Raw genomic sequence first — 16,739 nt, 5'->3', positions numbered from 1 at the left:
ACCTTGGTTTCCGAATAGGGAGTACAACGGCATCGAGCCAGTCCTCAGGGACGGACGACGACTCCCAGACCTGGTTATACAGATTCAGTAAATACTGAGACGTGCACAGAGGGAGATGGCGAAGCATCTTATAATGAACGTCATCCGAGCCCGCCGCCATAGATCCGCAGAGGGCCAGGGAAGACTGAAGTTCAGAAAGAGAGAAAGGATCGTTATATTGAAGGCGGAGATGAGTGTGGAAATCTAAAGGATAAGATTCAAGAACAGGCTTACAAAGAAGGAAGGATTGAGGAAGATGAGAACCAGAGCTAACAGATGAAAAGTGGGAACCCAGTTCAGCCGCGACCTTCACTGGATCCGCCACAAGAGTTCCACGGAGGTGGAGAACCGGCGAGACATCTGGAACGAACTTGCCCGCAATCTTGCGGATCTTCTTCCAGATCTGCGGTAGAGGAGTATCGGACGTAATGGCGGAAACATAAGATTTCCAACTCTAACGTTTAGCTGTACGGATGGTCCTACGGGCCACCGCACTTGCCTTCCAAAACAGAATAAAAGAATCAGCCGTCTGCCGGCGGCGGTATTTTTTCCAGGCTGCACGCTTACAGTGGACAGCCCGAGCACAGTCAGCATTCTACCAGGGAACACACTTCCGTGTGCCCCGGGAGGAAGAGCGAGGGATAGAGCAGAGGGCAGCGTTGAAGACAGTGTCATAAAAAAGGAGGAGGTCGCGAGGAAGAGGCAGAGAGAAGAGGTCAGAGAGAGTAGCAAGGAGGGTGAATAGGCACCAGTCAGCCTTGGCAAACTGCCACCTAGGGAAGGAAAGGGGAGGGTGGAAAGAGAAAAACGAAACGAGGATGGGGAAATGATCACTGTTATGGAGGTCATCAAGAACCTGCCACGTGAAATCTAAGTAAAGGTGCGACGAGCAGAGAGAAAAGATCAAGACAGGAAAGGGTACGAGTTCGAGAGTCCACATGAGTGGGCTCACCAGAATTCAGAAGAGATAGAGAAGAAGCGAGGACAAACGGTTCAAGAAGACCGCCTCGGGTGTTTCTCAGAATATCACCCCAGAGGGAATGTCAACAGTTGAAATCACCCAAAAGGAGCACTGACTCTGGCAAGGAGACCAGGAGGTGCTTAAGATAAGGAAGGGAAAGAGGGACATTCGGAGGGAGATAAACGGAACAGACTGTATACCATTTACCCACAGAAACACGGGCAGCAGAACAATGGATAGGTGACAGAAGAAGTAGGGGGACGAACGGAATATCAGAACGAATTAAGAGAGCAGTAGAGTTATGGGCCCCAGCAAGAGCTGGGAGGGGGGGAAGAAGAAAGGAAAAACCACGAAAGTGACTAGGACCAGCACCAAGCATTGGTTCCTGGAGACAAACACAAAGTGGTGTAAACTGTGTAATTAGAATTTGGAGTTCATCTGAAGTTGGCATAAAATCCACGCATATTCCACTGAAGAATAGACATTATCAAAGAGAAAGGACAGTAACAGAGAACAAGAAATAAATAAAGGTAAAGAGGAACACAGTTTATTAAAGAATCTCAAGATCAGGATCAGTGTCTGGATCAGGAGCAGGGTTGGCAAAATCAGGGTTAGGGGGCATGGGTAAACTTAGTAAGGAGAGAGGGAAGGGAGTGAGAGAACAGACCAGAGGCGGACTGACGGGGTCCAGAGGAAGAGGAGACAACTGAGAGGGGCAGGCAAGGACAGTTGGAGGAGGAGGGGCAGAAATCAGGGAGTGCACCTCAGCAAGGGCAGCAACAGAGAGGGAATCGGGGGCGGAAGAAACCTCCATATCAGACACAGGGGGTTTGACCACTGAATTGGGAGGGGATGTAGTGACAGAGTAAGAGGGAGGGGGGTGAGGAAGAAAGCGAAACCTTCTTACCCGCTGGAGAGGAGCCAAGCTTACGTTTCTGACTCGAATAGACAGGCGTTCCAGTAACAACGTACCGGGCGACAGACTCAATGGTCTCAGCAGGAGAAGAGGAACGAGAGCGAACAACACGAAGATTGCTGGGAGGATGATGGATATCAGCCTGGACAGACAGGTGGCGTGGAGGGTCAAGAGACTGGGGGAGGGTCGGGAAGAAAGAGTGGGAGGAGATAGGGAAGAAAGAGTGGGAGGAGATAGGGAAGAAGACAAAGGAGATATGGTGGACTGGGTAGGAAGGGGGGAAACCCCAGATGGAGAACCGGGAGGGAGACTATCCAGGACAGGAGGCAAAGGAATAAGGGAGGAGGTGGTGGGTGTGGTCGGGTTTAAGGCCTGGAAACGGTTGTGAGACTGAGGGAGACGGGAAAGACGAGGAGAGGTTGAACGCAACACACGAGCGTAGGAGATGCCCGCAAAAGGGGGTGAGACGACGAACTTGGCGTCTCGCTTCAAGAAAAGACAGACGATCACGGTGCTTCAAGTTGAGGACGACTTTCTCGAGTTTGTAGTGCATACACGAGCGTGAGAAGGTAGGGTGGGCTTCACCGCAATTGAGGCAGCAAGCCTGGGGAGAAGTGCACTCGGACTTAGAATGACTATCGTCCCCACACAAGGGGCACAGATACACAGTACTGGTGCATTTGAGGACACCGTACCCGAACTTTCAACACTTATTGCAAAGTCTAGGAGAGGAAATGTACTCCTGAACGGAGCATCTGGCACCAGCAAGAATAATAGAGGGCGGAAGGGCCCTACTATCAAAGGTGATTTTTACAACTCGAAGGGGCTGACAGCGACGACCACGAGGGGGTCGAGTAAACGTGTCCACCTGGAGGATAGAATGGCCTTGGGCTTCGAGGATATGTTTAATATCCTCATGGCAATCTTTGAGGTCCTGAACACCAGTTGCAACATGGTGTGGGAGGAGAACAGTGCCAACACTGGCATTTAACTGAGCGTTTTTGGAGACCCGAACAGAGGTCTCTCCAATGCAGAACAAAGCGGCTAAGCAAGTAGCTGCATCATGAGAAGGAGCAGCGACAACAGGCGTACTATAACTGGTGGAGTTAAAAGTAACAGAGGCTTCTACTGAACCAAAAAGGTGTTTATGGAGGGAGAAATCGTCAGGAGGAGTAGCATCCAGATGGTGGAGATCAAAGTATTTAGCCCACGTAGCGGGACCAAACAAGGCATTGTAAGTACTATTACGGGAAGGGATCATGCGAGTGCGGCCGTGGCGGGGACGGCGTTGAGAACCCCCCAGAGAGAGAGAGAGAGGGGGTAAAAGTCGCAGTAGTCACAAAGAGAGACAAAGCCATGCCAGGGGACGAGGTGGTCACCACTAGAGGCTGGGGAGTCGACCCTACCGCAGAGGAGGGAGGGGAGCTGGGGGGAGTAGTCAGGTCGGCGGGGCCCAGTGCAGCGGGGGCTACAGGGCCTGGTCTTCCAACACAGTCCGACTCGGGGGCTTGGTCGCCAACCCCACGTGCCTGAGAAGGAACAAGGGAAACATTGTCAGCCATGAAAACGAGGAAAAAACTTTCATTCACGAATGTACCCCCACACCTACCATGGAGCCACAATTAGAGGCAGGACACCCAACAAGAAGCTATCGCCGATCTTGCCGGGGCCCCCCAGGGGTGCGTCGTGAGTATACACCCCACAAACGCCACCTTAAGAACCGTGAGTCCGTCGAGAGCGGGGTTCAGTGATGAAAGGAGGATTGACAATAAAAGGTTCCCCTCGCTCGCGACGTTAGGTACTACAGTTCTACGGGTGCAAGAATATGCCTCCTCAAACACCCGGGCGTCAAAATAGAAGAAGTCCAAAGGAATAATCAAAACAAGCAAAAGGTCGGCAGGAAACGACAAGCAGATAGGAGAAGAGGGGGGAGAAAAACGAAACAGAAGGAATAGGAAAAGGCGTCCAGCAAAATTCGCGAGGACAGCAGCAGGACCACAAGGCTACAAAAGGACAGGGGACCGCCCTAAGGAGCACCACACTCCGGCAGCCGCCCACCAAGCCCCTCCACGGCAGCAACGAGTTGGACAGGGAGGGGAGATGGTCAAGCAAGAGTCTAACAAGTTGTTAGCTGTGTGTGTTGTGAGACGTACTAATAGTTTCTGAGCCTTCCAACTGCCTACGGTTGCCAGGACAACCGCAGAAGATGTCTTTCCTTGTAGGAATTCAGAGCCCTAATGTAAGGAAACTTTTGGACCAAAATCTGATCCCACACATTCAGGATTTCTTTAACGAACTGGAAGGAGCGAACACTTTCTCTAAAATATATTTAGTTTGAGCATTTTACCAATTCTTGGTGTATCCTGCGTATGTATATAGCAAAGTACTATACCTTTTGGCTAGTTTAAAATGTTCTTGATGCCATTTGGCCTCTGTCAAATAGTCCAGACATTCCAACATTTCATTGATCAAGTCATCAGAGACCTTTTCAAGTGCTGTGCCTACATTAATGCCTCGTCAGTGAGAGTCCTTCTACAGGTGAACATCGGCAACACCTTCTGCTACTCACTCACAGCTATGGACTCCAGATTAAGCAAGGTAAATACATTTTTTTTAGGTGCCTGAACTCTACTTCCTGGGTCGCAAAGTACCTACTATTGATTTCCTGTCATTGGTGAAGAAGAATGAGGCTCTCCAAGAGTTCTCACGACCCGCAACTCCTAAGAAGCTATTTGAATTCCAGGGTGTAGCGAGTGTTTATAAGATTTATCTAATACTTTTCCAACATCTCAAAACTTTCGCTTGGATTGCATGGGGTAGGCAGTCATGAAAGGCAACAAGACGCCGAGCAAGTGTTCGCTAATCTCTAGCAGCTAGTTGATCTAAACCTCCTTGCCAATCCAGTGTTCTGTACACCAACAGCCTCTCTACCAACAACTCTGACACTAATATGGCAGTAGTCTTACAATATGTTCATTAATGACATATTATATCCAATTACTTCCTCCACTGAGGCAAAATACAGTACGTTCCAAAGGGGAAGAATTAATTACTCAAAACTTCAGTCATTTTCTATAGGGACATTACTTTCAGCTCCTCGCCAACTACTTCCAACTGACTTAACGATTTGGTGGTCAAGGGCAGTTCCCAATCACTGTGAGTCACTGAACACTAGAGCAATATATCCCAATTCCTGACTTGGTAAGGTAACTATGAGAAAGCTCTAAGTTGATATAACTGTATAGTACTTATAAGGATATGAGAACAAGGAGCTGGGATATAAGGGAAACTGTATATACCGTCGCCACTGCCATTTCTCGACCTAGTTTGTGTGCCATCCTCCATGCGACGTCTCACATTTGACGTCGCATATGAGTGCGTACCCCCCAACACCTGTGAATTCTCCCTCAGCACTTTACGTCAGTGTTGTACCCTTGCTGAAGTCCGAGGATACTGTTACTTAAGACACTTCTCTCATTGGCGTCCTACAGCTGTACATACCAAAGACACATTTTTAGAGGAGCTTCACGGCTGTCCACTCCTTGGCTAACCTTAGCATCCAGAATACGTCGGGCCTCCTGAACAAGTAGGTGGTATGGCCAGGAATCATCACTGATGTCCGCTTTTAATGTCAACAATCAAAGATACACACAACCACACAGATGCCGCTGCAGTATTTCCCGCGAATGTCTGTCAGACTTTAGATGGTTCATGAAGAGATCAGCGGCCCTCTTCCTCAACATGGAGGGCGTTTATACAAACTTCACCTGGACCCACCACGTCTCAAGATGAAACCAGAACATATGGTGGAGATGAGGACAGAGTTGGTAGTTCTTAGTTTCCTCACTGGTTCAGTCTCTGGGATTGGAGCTCCCACAGCAACGATTATCTCCGACCAAGGATTGTAATTCGGGTCACACTTATGTTAGAAACTGCAGCAGTTCCTGGGAGCCGCCCACAACCACACCACAGCTTACTGTCTTCAGTCTAACAAGATGGTTGAACAGTTACATCCAACTGAAAGTGGTGTTGTTACCTCAACCAGACATAACTGTTTGAATTGCCAACCTTTGAACATCTGAAAATGGCGCCACTCCTACCTCCGCCTGTCCAAAGTTTCTCCCACATTATGTTACCAATGAAAACAAGTCACAAGTCCATCCTCACTCCCACTGGAGCCTCTTGCAGAAGTAAACACTTATGTATTTTACTACTGCTACCACTGTGACATGGGGGGGGGGGGTCCATGTACTACTACTGACACACGTGCGGACCCCTGAACCACCACGGTGACGGCACCTGCCATGTTAACAGGGAAAGCTGCAGATACAGTTCTGGCCCAACCTGTACTACCAACTATGCTGATGATCAACTCAGGAGACCAGTCAAGTACCTGCCTGCAACTCAACCAGTCACACGTACTGAAGTCACACAGACATAAATGCAGTACAGATGTGCAAATTCTTCCCACAGGATCTCTGAGCGGTGTTGATTCAAGGTCGTCCCAAAGCACAGCTGTAAATCTGATGGCATTAGGAATTCAAAATACTAGGCTTTAATCAAATCTAAAATAATGTAACCATATTAGCATATATTTCATTTAATCTTTATAAAGCACTGCTATGTATTTAAGTCTTATTTAAGTATTTATTTATGCTCTGCTCTTATTTGTAAGTGTTCAATACTATACCACAAAGTAACACAGATTATGTGAAAGGTTTAGTTCAAAAGTTTGGCAAAGTATAAGACTGTACCTTTAGGACCACATATGAAGGGCAATGGATCGAACCACGGAAACATTTTGGCCGGAAATTTTCTCTTGATTAACTCTGAAAGCAAAAATAAATAAATTGATAATGACCAGAAATATTATTTTTTAGATTCAACAGAGCAGAAGTTGTTAAACACATGGGGGCAAAATTTTCCCGAAGCGACCATACGAGTCATAAATACTCATACTCCGTCTAAGTCAAACAAAAACAAGCAACACTTAGTGGACCAGCCAGAGGCTTAGGGCCCGCGCAGTGGACCAGCCAGAGGCTTAGTGCCCGCGCAGTGGACCAGCCAGAGGCTTAGGGCCCGCGCAGTGGACCAGCCAGAGGCTTAGTGCCCGCGCAGTGGACCAGCCAGAGGCTTAGGGCCCGCGCAGTGGACCAGCCAGAGGCTTAGGGCCCGCGCAGGAATATCCCTGCGAAAAAATAGAAAATATTAAAGAAATTACCTTGCTCTGAAATGATAATATCAAGAGTTATTATTTGCATGTATTTGCAATATTTAAAGAACAATTTTAAAACCGTAAATGAAATGAAGTTAGTTGAGGAAGCAATAAAGGAAATGTCTTTATGTGCTTGGGAAGGTTATCTTGAGATGATTTCGGGGCTTAGCGTCCCCGCGGCCCGGTCCTCGACCAGGTCTTCTTTTTTGTTATACATACCCCCAAGAAGCAGCCCGTAGCAGCTGTCTAACTCCCAGGTACCTATTTACTGCTAGGTGAAAATGAATATCAGAGTGAAAGAAACTTTGCACATTTGTTTCCGCCTCCACCGGGAACTGAACCCGGAACCTCAGGACTATGTATGAATCCAAAGCGCTGTCAGGCCCCCTTATAACACTGGCCTGGGAAACACTCCTGGGAAGAAGAAAGGGAAGGGAATTATCAGGAGAAAGCGCCAAGCCATTACAACTATATAGCATTGAGAAGAGGTTAGGATAAGGATTTGGGATGGGACGGGGGGAAAGGAATGGTGCCCAACCACTTGCATGGTCAGGGATTGAACACCGACCTGCATGAAGCGAGACCGTCGCTCTACCATCCAGTGTAAGGGGTTGGGGAGTGTTTACAATTTCATCTACGTTGGTCTCATTTTCCTAATTGTAACACTTCCCCTACAGGAGTCAGCTTGAATTAATCCCGTTAATGACCAGGAAACTGTGCAACATAGCACCGAGACATAGTGGGGGCCATTTTAACTCAATAAAGCTATATAAAAAAGTTTTTGTCACTTCTAATATGGTTAAAATGTGTTCCCACTGATCACGGGATAAAAAAAAAATTGTATATGACTGACTTCGGCCGTGGTGAAGTGGGTATATTGGTTGTATTATAGCCTCGTGGCAGGAGTTGCTGTGGAGGTATATGTAGATATTTATATGAATATTTCCGATTTGTTTTCACTCTTTTTATATCCTGGATTATTCAATGGTATGTCATTTGAGAAATTTATGTAATAAAATGAGTGAAACATCAGAATGCTCAAATATTCGTCTCGTAAATATGCGGACTATATTAAGTGTCTATAACACAATATAGCGCCACACGCTAACCAACAGACGAGGCAACATGCGTCCAATGCAGTGCAAACATTTCCCAGTGTTGTGCTGGTGTGATACTGTTGGATTAAAGTTTGCCAGCAGGCCTGATAATGCTGTCGTCTCTGTGGCTCTGTGATATAATACGAGCTCACTTCCAGGCTGTGTCGCTTGTTACTCTTTGGTCAAGTTTTTTTTTCTTTTTTTTTTATAAAAAAAATACACAATGTACAAAACAGACAATAGCAGAACAACAAATCATAAAAACAAAGAGCACAAATATAACAAAATACGGTAACACGGATGTAAACTAAACATACCCAACAAAAACCAAGAAAGAAAATATGATACAAGGCACAAAATAAGAAAACCCAGAAACGGGCACTGGAGTTAACACAAGAAACAGAACGTTACAAATGAATAACACAAGCTATAAATAACATAAAACATAGTCACATCCACAAAAAAAAAGTACAGCAATACAGAAAGAAAACACACAAAACAAGCCCAGCCCATCAACCCAAACACAGGTGCAGAATAGTACATAACAACAACAGGCCTCCTAAACCACCGACACAGAGGCCAAATTACAAAGCTACTGGAAACAACAAAAAATAAATACAGAAAAACAATGAAACACATAAACAGGGAAATACAAAAAAAGATAACAAAAAGACAGAAATGTTACACACATAATAAAGCATTTCCACAAGGACAAGAAAATAAACACACGTACACAAGCGACATACACAACAACACCGCCCGCCACCCGAACACAATACACGGGGCGTGCACAACGACACGAGAAAAATAACACCAAACACCCACAACTGCACACAACCACAACACAAACACACACACACACATGGGTGGGCCTCGTAGCCTGGTGGGTGGGCCTCGTAGCCTGGTGGGTGGGCCTCGTAGCCTGGTTGGGTGGGCCTCGTAGCCTGGTGGATGGCGCGCAGGACTTGTAATTCTGTGGCGCGGGTTCGATTCCCGCACGAGGCAGAAACAAATGGGCAAAGTTTCTTTCACCCTAAGTGCCCCTGTTACCTAGCAGTAAATAGGTACCTGGGAGTTAGTCAGCTGTCACGGGCTGCTTCCTGGGGTGTGTGTGTGTGTGTGTGGTGTGGAAAAAAAAAAAGTAGTTAGTAAACAGTTGATTGACAGTTGAGAGGCGGGCCGAAAGAGCAAAGCTCAACCCCCGCAAAAACACAACTAGTAAACACACACACACCCCATAGGTAAAGCACAAAACATACAACAAAATATGCCACACAGGGGCAAGAACAACACCCACACGCACAGACAAGGACACCCACCTGTGCAGCAGGCACCGGGGAAACATCACGCACAACACAGACAGAAACCAAACACACCAATCACTCATACTTCTCCGGTTACTCCCGATCTGGAAACCGTAAGCAATAAGCTTCCCAAACAAGTTGGTTACATTCAGGAAGCGGACATCCAGGAGGCGCAGTAGGCCGAGGCATCGAATTCGGCACTCCCAAGACAAAACACTGCACCTGTGGAACCCGGATGGTAGATGGGCACTAGGAAACAGGACGCACCAGGTCATCACACTCAAAAGCCACAATTGTCGTAGATCTGTCGATCACCTCGCCGGACGGGAGGACGAAAGGGATGGGTTTCCCCCTAGGAAGCTGGTCACAGGGCCGCACACCAGGAAGCACACCGGACTGCACGTCAGGCCGCACACCGGCCCGCCCACTTGGTCGTGCACTCTGGACGACTTCAGGGACCGCACCGAGACCCAAGGAGGGTGGCTCCGCATGGGCCCCAGCACTCCCACCAACTGGAACAGGAGCAGAGAGGCCCCTCGCCGCACATCCTTCGACAACACCACAATAAGGTCGCGATCACCAGGGGCAACCGCCCACTGAGGGGAGCCACCAGCAGGAGGCAGTGTCCAACACAGAAGGCAACACAGCGTCGGCCACAGCATCATCATCCATCGCATCACGTTCCTCTGCCCACGACCGGCGAGGTGACATACCCCGAGTCGAGCGACGGCGCTTAAACAGAGGTCGCTGATCGTCGGAACTGTCACCTCAAGCAAGCGGCGCCCCAGAAAAACCAACGGCAGGTGGCCCCTAAGCCTTGGCAGCACGATCACGCAGAACAGCAGCCTCAACAGCGCGGGGCAAAAAGCCACCACCAGGCATGGAGATCGGAATCGGAGAAGGAAGAGACACCGCAGGCGGAAGGGTATACTCCAACACACGTGAGGTATCCAGGGAGGGAGACGGAACCGGCAGAGGAGAAGAGGTAACTGTCAACGAGGAAACTGCCAGAGGCGACGAGGCAGAAGGGGTGGGTGGAGAGAGACAAACCATCGCCCCGCCAGCCCCGGGAAGCACATGTCCTTCAGCAGGCGACGCAGGCTCAATCCCTACAGCAACCCCCGAAGCCACCGGATGCGGAAGCACCTCCGCAGGTATCGAACGACGAAGGTCCGAAACAGGCGCCCCTAGGTCCCCCGAGCTGACCTGTGGGGCAACCATATCAAGTCCAGACGTAGCGACAGCTTGAACCGCCTCGGGAACCTCGCCAAGCACCTGCACGGAGCGAGGATCTGCCGGGGAATCCACACTCACAGATAAGCTGGGAAAGTCATCCTCCAGGAAAACTGAAGGGGCCCTCTGCACGAGGAGCGTCGCAACCGGCAGCTACGTGGCCCTCAGCACCACACCGGAAACACGTGCGATTTTGACCTTGATAGAAGGTCCTCAGAGAGAGCCCACGAAACGAGACCCTGAATGGTATAGGGCTCGTGAGCCGCATGACAAGCGTGCGTGAACCCAGCCGGACTCAGCCGGCCTGCACTCAAATTGTTGAACCGGTGCTTCACCGCCGTCCCAAACCACATAAACAAGGACATGAGGGCCGCCTCGGGGAAGGTCACCGGCACACCGTGAATACTCACAAACGACAAGGGCCCCCAGGGATCCGAGATCTCCACAGACACAGCCGAAGCCGGAAGAGGAAGCGTGCGGCCATCCCAGTGAGCCACAAACTCCCAGTAAACATGTGACGTGGCGAACGACAGCGCAACACGGGTGGGCGATAACTTCTCGAGGCCCAGGAGGTCGGGGACGTCAACACGGAGAACGTCCAGGAGAGCAACCTCTACAACGGGCCAGTCCACAGCAGCAGAAATGTCCAGCTGCACTGTGTCGATCCTCTGAATACGGCTAGAACCAGCCGCGTCCATGCCGGCAGGCGGGGCCCCGACCAGCGGGCGCTCCACACCCCCCACAGCAAACCGCCACTCAACAACGGCAGACGACTACTGACAGCCGGAGCCCGACGTCTGCACCCTCTGGTGGCGCAGCCAGGAATCCTATTTTGGTCAAGTGCAATATAGGCTTGGTCAAGTTTGGAAGCCCTGAAGCATTTAAGAAGATGTCTTATGTGAGTTTGAAGAAATGCGTGCTCTGCCAAGAGTACCGACCTCTCACCTTGCACCAGTGACACAGTGTGTGCAAATATTGAACTTCAGCCAGCATTTGCTTCGCGTTGGTTCACGATGTTCCGTTTCCGTTTAAAATGATAGACTATGAATGCTAGTGTGATTGGGCGGTTTGGAGAGGTGCTAGGAATGGGCCAGAACCGTTCGTTTCACTCATGGGAATTTCAAGGGTATTGAAATAGAACCTGAACTGTGAAAGTTATTTTATCAAGAGATTTGCCTTCCACTGTTTATGTCCAGGGTTTCCGGCTTAGTATAGTGTAAAATGGTCAGCCATAACTTGTTTCGGGAGTGGGCTCCCCAGACGTTTTGTGACTCTGTGTACGGTACAGGCAAAGGACAAGATGAATATATATGGGGGATTTTCCAAGTCTGATGTATCCAGATCAACGTCATGCTCGTGGGTTCGATGGAGGTGGCACCTGCGCTCGAAGATGTGGCACGGAATGAATGTGTGACAGTTTCCGGGTGAGGACCATGTAATACGTGGGGTGTCAGCGATACCTTCAGTTGCTTCTACTATTACCGGCCTGATAGATGTGGATGCATAGGTTCAAGGCAGGGAAAGACATATATAGGTCTCCAATGGGGACCAGATGGATGGTTCGATTGATACAGTTGGTTGTCCTGCTGTTTTATTGCCGGTGCATCAGAGTTCAGCCCTGTGGACTCGGTTGTGGTGGTGAACCCTGCGGATAAGGAGGACTGACGAATTAGTGGTGAATGCAAGCCACAGAGGGAGGATACTAATGGGTGTCTCCTGTAGAGAATTGTGTTTGTGTGATGGAGGCGGCGGTCCACGATGAGCTACCTAGCAGTGTCTCGCCAGAACACTGGCCCTGAGAGGTCGTGCTGAACAGAAAGAGGTGTGGTGGAGTCTGGCGTTGCCCTCATGTTGGTAAGCGTCCACCACCTGGTATGGGAAGCCTTTGTGCATGTACATGGCTAAAGTGGAGGCGTACCTCCTCAAGTGGAATACTTCACTGCCCTGAAACTTCGAACTCTCAGGAGACCCTACACGGAGAGGCCACTCCAGACCGACAACCAGAGGATTTCACAACCAGAGACTCCATAGTCTCCTGAGACTGATGGATGCCTACTACTACTACTACTACCTCCTCTAAGTGTAGGGTCTACTGGGAGTGTCGAAGTTTCTGAGCAGTGGAGTGCGGTGGCAGGGGAAAAGCGTAGTTTCGATGATGAGCGTATTGACGTTGTCTCTCCTGAAGGATTCAGAGGTTGGGTCAAGGGCTAGTGAGTGCCACTCTGTCGATTTCTGGTAGAGTGGGAGGTGGTGAGTAGTTTAAATGTGGCGTTTTCATCTCGAAGGTAGTAGGTTGCGTGTTAGGGATTGCCCAGGGACTGGGTGTGCTGTATAACGTTTATGCATGTCACGTGGGTTCCGAATTGTTTTGTGTCATTATGCATTGTATTGCATTTTGATTTTGTGTTAAATTTTGGGCACTATGTGTTATTATAGTTCATAGTGTTCCTACCATACAATTGTTTGGGGCTTTATCTATATTACAAATTCGTGTTTTCTTGCTTGTAACAATTTTGGTGCCTAGTTTCTAGTACATGTAACGACCATCGCTTGTTGGAGATCCTTTTCCTGAGTGAGAGAATTGGTACTTATGAATTCAGTGTGTCTGAATCTTTTTCTTAATAATTCAGTGTACCGAGTTATACTTTGTGCGTTGATATGTCATGTTTAGTCGGTCATTGAGGGCCTTTTTATTCCTGTTAATTTGTCAATGCATGTTTCTTGTACATCATTTCGTCAATGTCTGTAAGGCATTGTTACTGTGTGGTGTCTTGCCTTTATATTATCTTATGTATATTAAATTCCATTCCATTGTATTTAGTTTGCTGTACTTTCTCTGCTTTCCAATGTGCTGTCATGTTCTCTGTATGTGCAGTTATCTGGGTATGGTTCTTATTTATATGTGATGTGTGTGGACAGTACATTAAGGGTTTTCAGTTTGTTCTCCTTGTGCTCACTCTGTCATCTGCGTGCTTGTGAACTATTTTGTTATTTTGTTCGTCGTAAGTCTTGTTTGCAAACGATGAGCCACAATAATGTGGCTGAAGATATATAGACCAAACTACCCATCAGAAGGTGAAGAAACGACGATGTTTTGGTCCGACCTGGACCATTCTCAAGTAAAATTCCCCTTACGACAAACTAACGACGTTTTTCTTTTCTTTTCTTTTTATTTGTAAAACAAACAAAACAACATAAACGGCACTGAAGCACCAAATAAAACCGATTAGAAGTTCCACACCACACATCAACACCATAAAGGAGAAATACAACACAGAACATTCAGAGTAACACATCATTGGAAACACTGAAAACATTAATAACAATGAACACAGAAACATAGTGCACAGAGCAATACAACACAATGTGAAAACGCAAATTGAACAGTAAAAATGGTACAAAGGAACACACTTTAGGAAGACCCGCACCACCCTGATGGGGCGTGCCAATATGACATAGTAAGTAAAACACCCAACACCAAGGTATCAAAATAATGAAAGACAGTGAATACAAGTGTACAAAAGAAAAACAAAACAAAAATGAAAGTAAAGTAAAAACACACATAATACTCTGCACAAAACACAACAACAGACATACCTAGGAAACAGAAACACATTACACACACATGAACAGAGCATAAACAAAATAGGACACACACAGCACACAGAAACCCCGCATACAAAACAATACACACCAAATGAGAAAGTTCAATAGAGACATATAAATGACAACACAATAAGTTTAACACAGTAAATATAACATGAAATAGAACAGAGTACACACAAACAGCAACTGCACCCAGACGGGTCGTGCCAACCTGAACACATGATGTAAGCACATAATAAAAGGCATCAATACATAAGGACAGGGAGAACACAATTCAAGCACAAGAACTACGTACATTTAGTCGGGAACTCCTGCAGCAGATAGCGCAAGCAGTACGTTTCCCAAATCAGTATGACGTGATCGGTAACACCCTGATAGTAGAAGAGCACCATGGGATTGGATGCACCTGAGTTCCAACATCTGATCCTCACGTATCAGAGGCTACAGTTAGTGCCCGCAAGCAACACATCAGAGGCCACAGTTAGTACCCACAAGCAACACATCAGAGGCCACAGTTAATGCCCACAAGCAACACATCAGAGGCCACAGTTAGTGCCCACAAGCAACACATCAGAGGCCACAGTTAGTGGCCACAAGCAACACATCAGAGGCCACAGTTAGTGCCCACAAGCAACACATCCAGAGGCCACAGTTAGTGCCCACAAGCAACACATCAGAGGCCCCAGATAGTGCCCACAAGCAACACATCCAGAGGCCACAGTTAGTGCCCACAAACAACACATCCAGAGGTCACAGTTAGTGGCCACAAGCAACACAAACAGAGGCTACAGTTAGTGCCCGCAAGCAACACATCAGAGACCACAGTTTGTGCCCACAAGCAACACATCCAGAGGCCACAGTCAGTGCCCGCAAGCAACACATCAGAAGCCACAGTTAGTGCCCACAAGCAACACATCAGAAGCCACAGTTAGTGCCCACAAGCAACACAACCAAAGGCCACAGTTAGTGCCCGCAAGCAACACAACCAGAGGCCACAGTTAGTGCCCGCAAGCAACACATCAAGAGGCCACAGTTAGTGCCCGCAAGAAACACATCCAGAGGCCACAGTTAGTGCCCACAAGCAACACATCCAGAGGCCACACAGTTAGTGCCCACAAGCAACACATCAGAGGCCACAGTTAGTGCCCACAAGCAACACATCCAGAGGCCACACAGTTAGTACCCACAAGCAACACATCTAGGGCCACAGTTAGTGCCCGCAAGCAACACATCCAGAGGCCACAGTTAGTGCCCACAAGCAACACATCCTGAGGCCACAGTTAGTGCCCACAAGCAACACATCAGAGGCCACAGTTAGTGCCCACAAACAACAATCCAGAGGCCACAGTTAGTGCTCACAAGCATCACATCCAGTGGCCACAGTTAGTGCCCACAAGCAACACATCAGAGGCCACAGTTAGTGCCCACAAGCAACACATCAGAGGCCACAGTTAGTGCCCACAAGCAACACATAAGAGGCCACAGTTAGTGCCCACAAGCAACACATCAGAGGCCACAGTTAGTGCCCACAAGCAACACATCCAGAGGCCACAGTTAGTGCATACAAGCAACACATCTTGAGGCCACAGTTAGTGCCCACACGCAACACATCAGAGGCCACAGTTAGTGCCCACAAGCAACACATCAGAGGCCACAGTTAGTGCCCACAAGCAACACATCAGAGGCCACAGTTAGTGCCCACAAGCAACACATCATAGGCCACAGTTAGGGTCTCCAAGCAACACATCCAGAGGCCACAGTTAGTGCCCGCAACACATCCTGAGGCCACAGTTAGTGCCCACACGCAACACATCATAGGCCACAGTTAGTGCCCACAAGCAACTCATCTTGAGGCCACAGTTAGTGCCCACAAGCAACACATCCTGAGGCCACAGTGAGTGCCCACAAGCAACACAACCTGAGGCCAGAGTTAGTGCCCGCAAGCAACACATCCAGAGGCCACAGTTAGTGTCCATAAGCAACACATCCAGGGCCACAGTTAGTGCCCACAAGCAACAATCCAGAGGCCACAGTTAGTGCCCGCAAGCAACACATCCAGAGGACACAGTTAGTGCCCGCAAGTAACACATCCTGAGGCCACAGTTAGTGCCCACAAGCAACACATCCTGAGGCCACAGTTAGTGCCCACAAGCAACACATCAGAGGCCACAGGTAGTGCCCACAAGCAACACATCCTGAGGCCACAGTTAGTGCCCACAACCAACACATCCAGAGGCCACAGTTAGTGCCCACAAGCATCAAATCCAGTGGCCACAGTTAGTGCCCTCAAGCAACACATCAGAGGCCACAGTTAGTGCCCACAAGCAACACATCCAGAGGCCACAGTTAGTGCCCACACTCAACACAT

General features: G+C 48.5%; 1 long non-coding RNA gene across 3 annotated transcripts in view; it reads right to left on the bottom strand.

The window, feature by feature from the left end:
• Positions 1-16,739, bottom strand: part of LOC138350618 (uncharacterized) — a 119,576-nt gene that overhangs the window by 21,727 nt on the left and 81,110 nt on the right. For all 3 annotated transcript variants that reach the window (XR_011222162.1, XR_011222160.1, XR_011222161.1), the window contains exon 2: positions 6,671-6,745. This is a non-coding gene — a long non-coding RNA (uncharacterized lncRNA). The remainder of the gene's footprint in view (positions 1-6,670; positions 6,746-16,739) is intronic.

This window comes from Procambarus clarkii, chromosome 46 (genome assembly GCF_040958095.1).
Source record: "Procambarus clarkii isolate CNS0578487 chromosome 46, FALCON_Pclarkii_2.0, whole genome shotgun sequence".
NCBI lineage: Eukaryota > Metazoa > Arthropoda > Malacostraca > Decapoda > Cambaridae > Procambarus > Procambarus clarkii.
The sequence above is the reverse complement of the archived record's forward strand: the minus strand, read 5'-3'. Positions and strand labels throughout refer to the sequence as shown.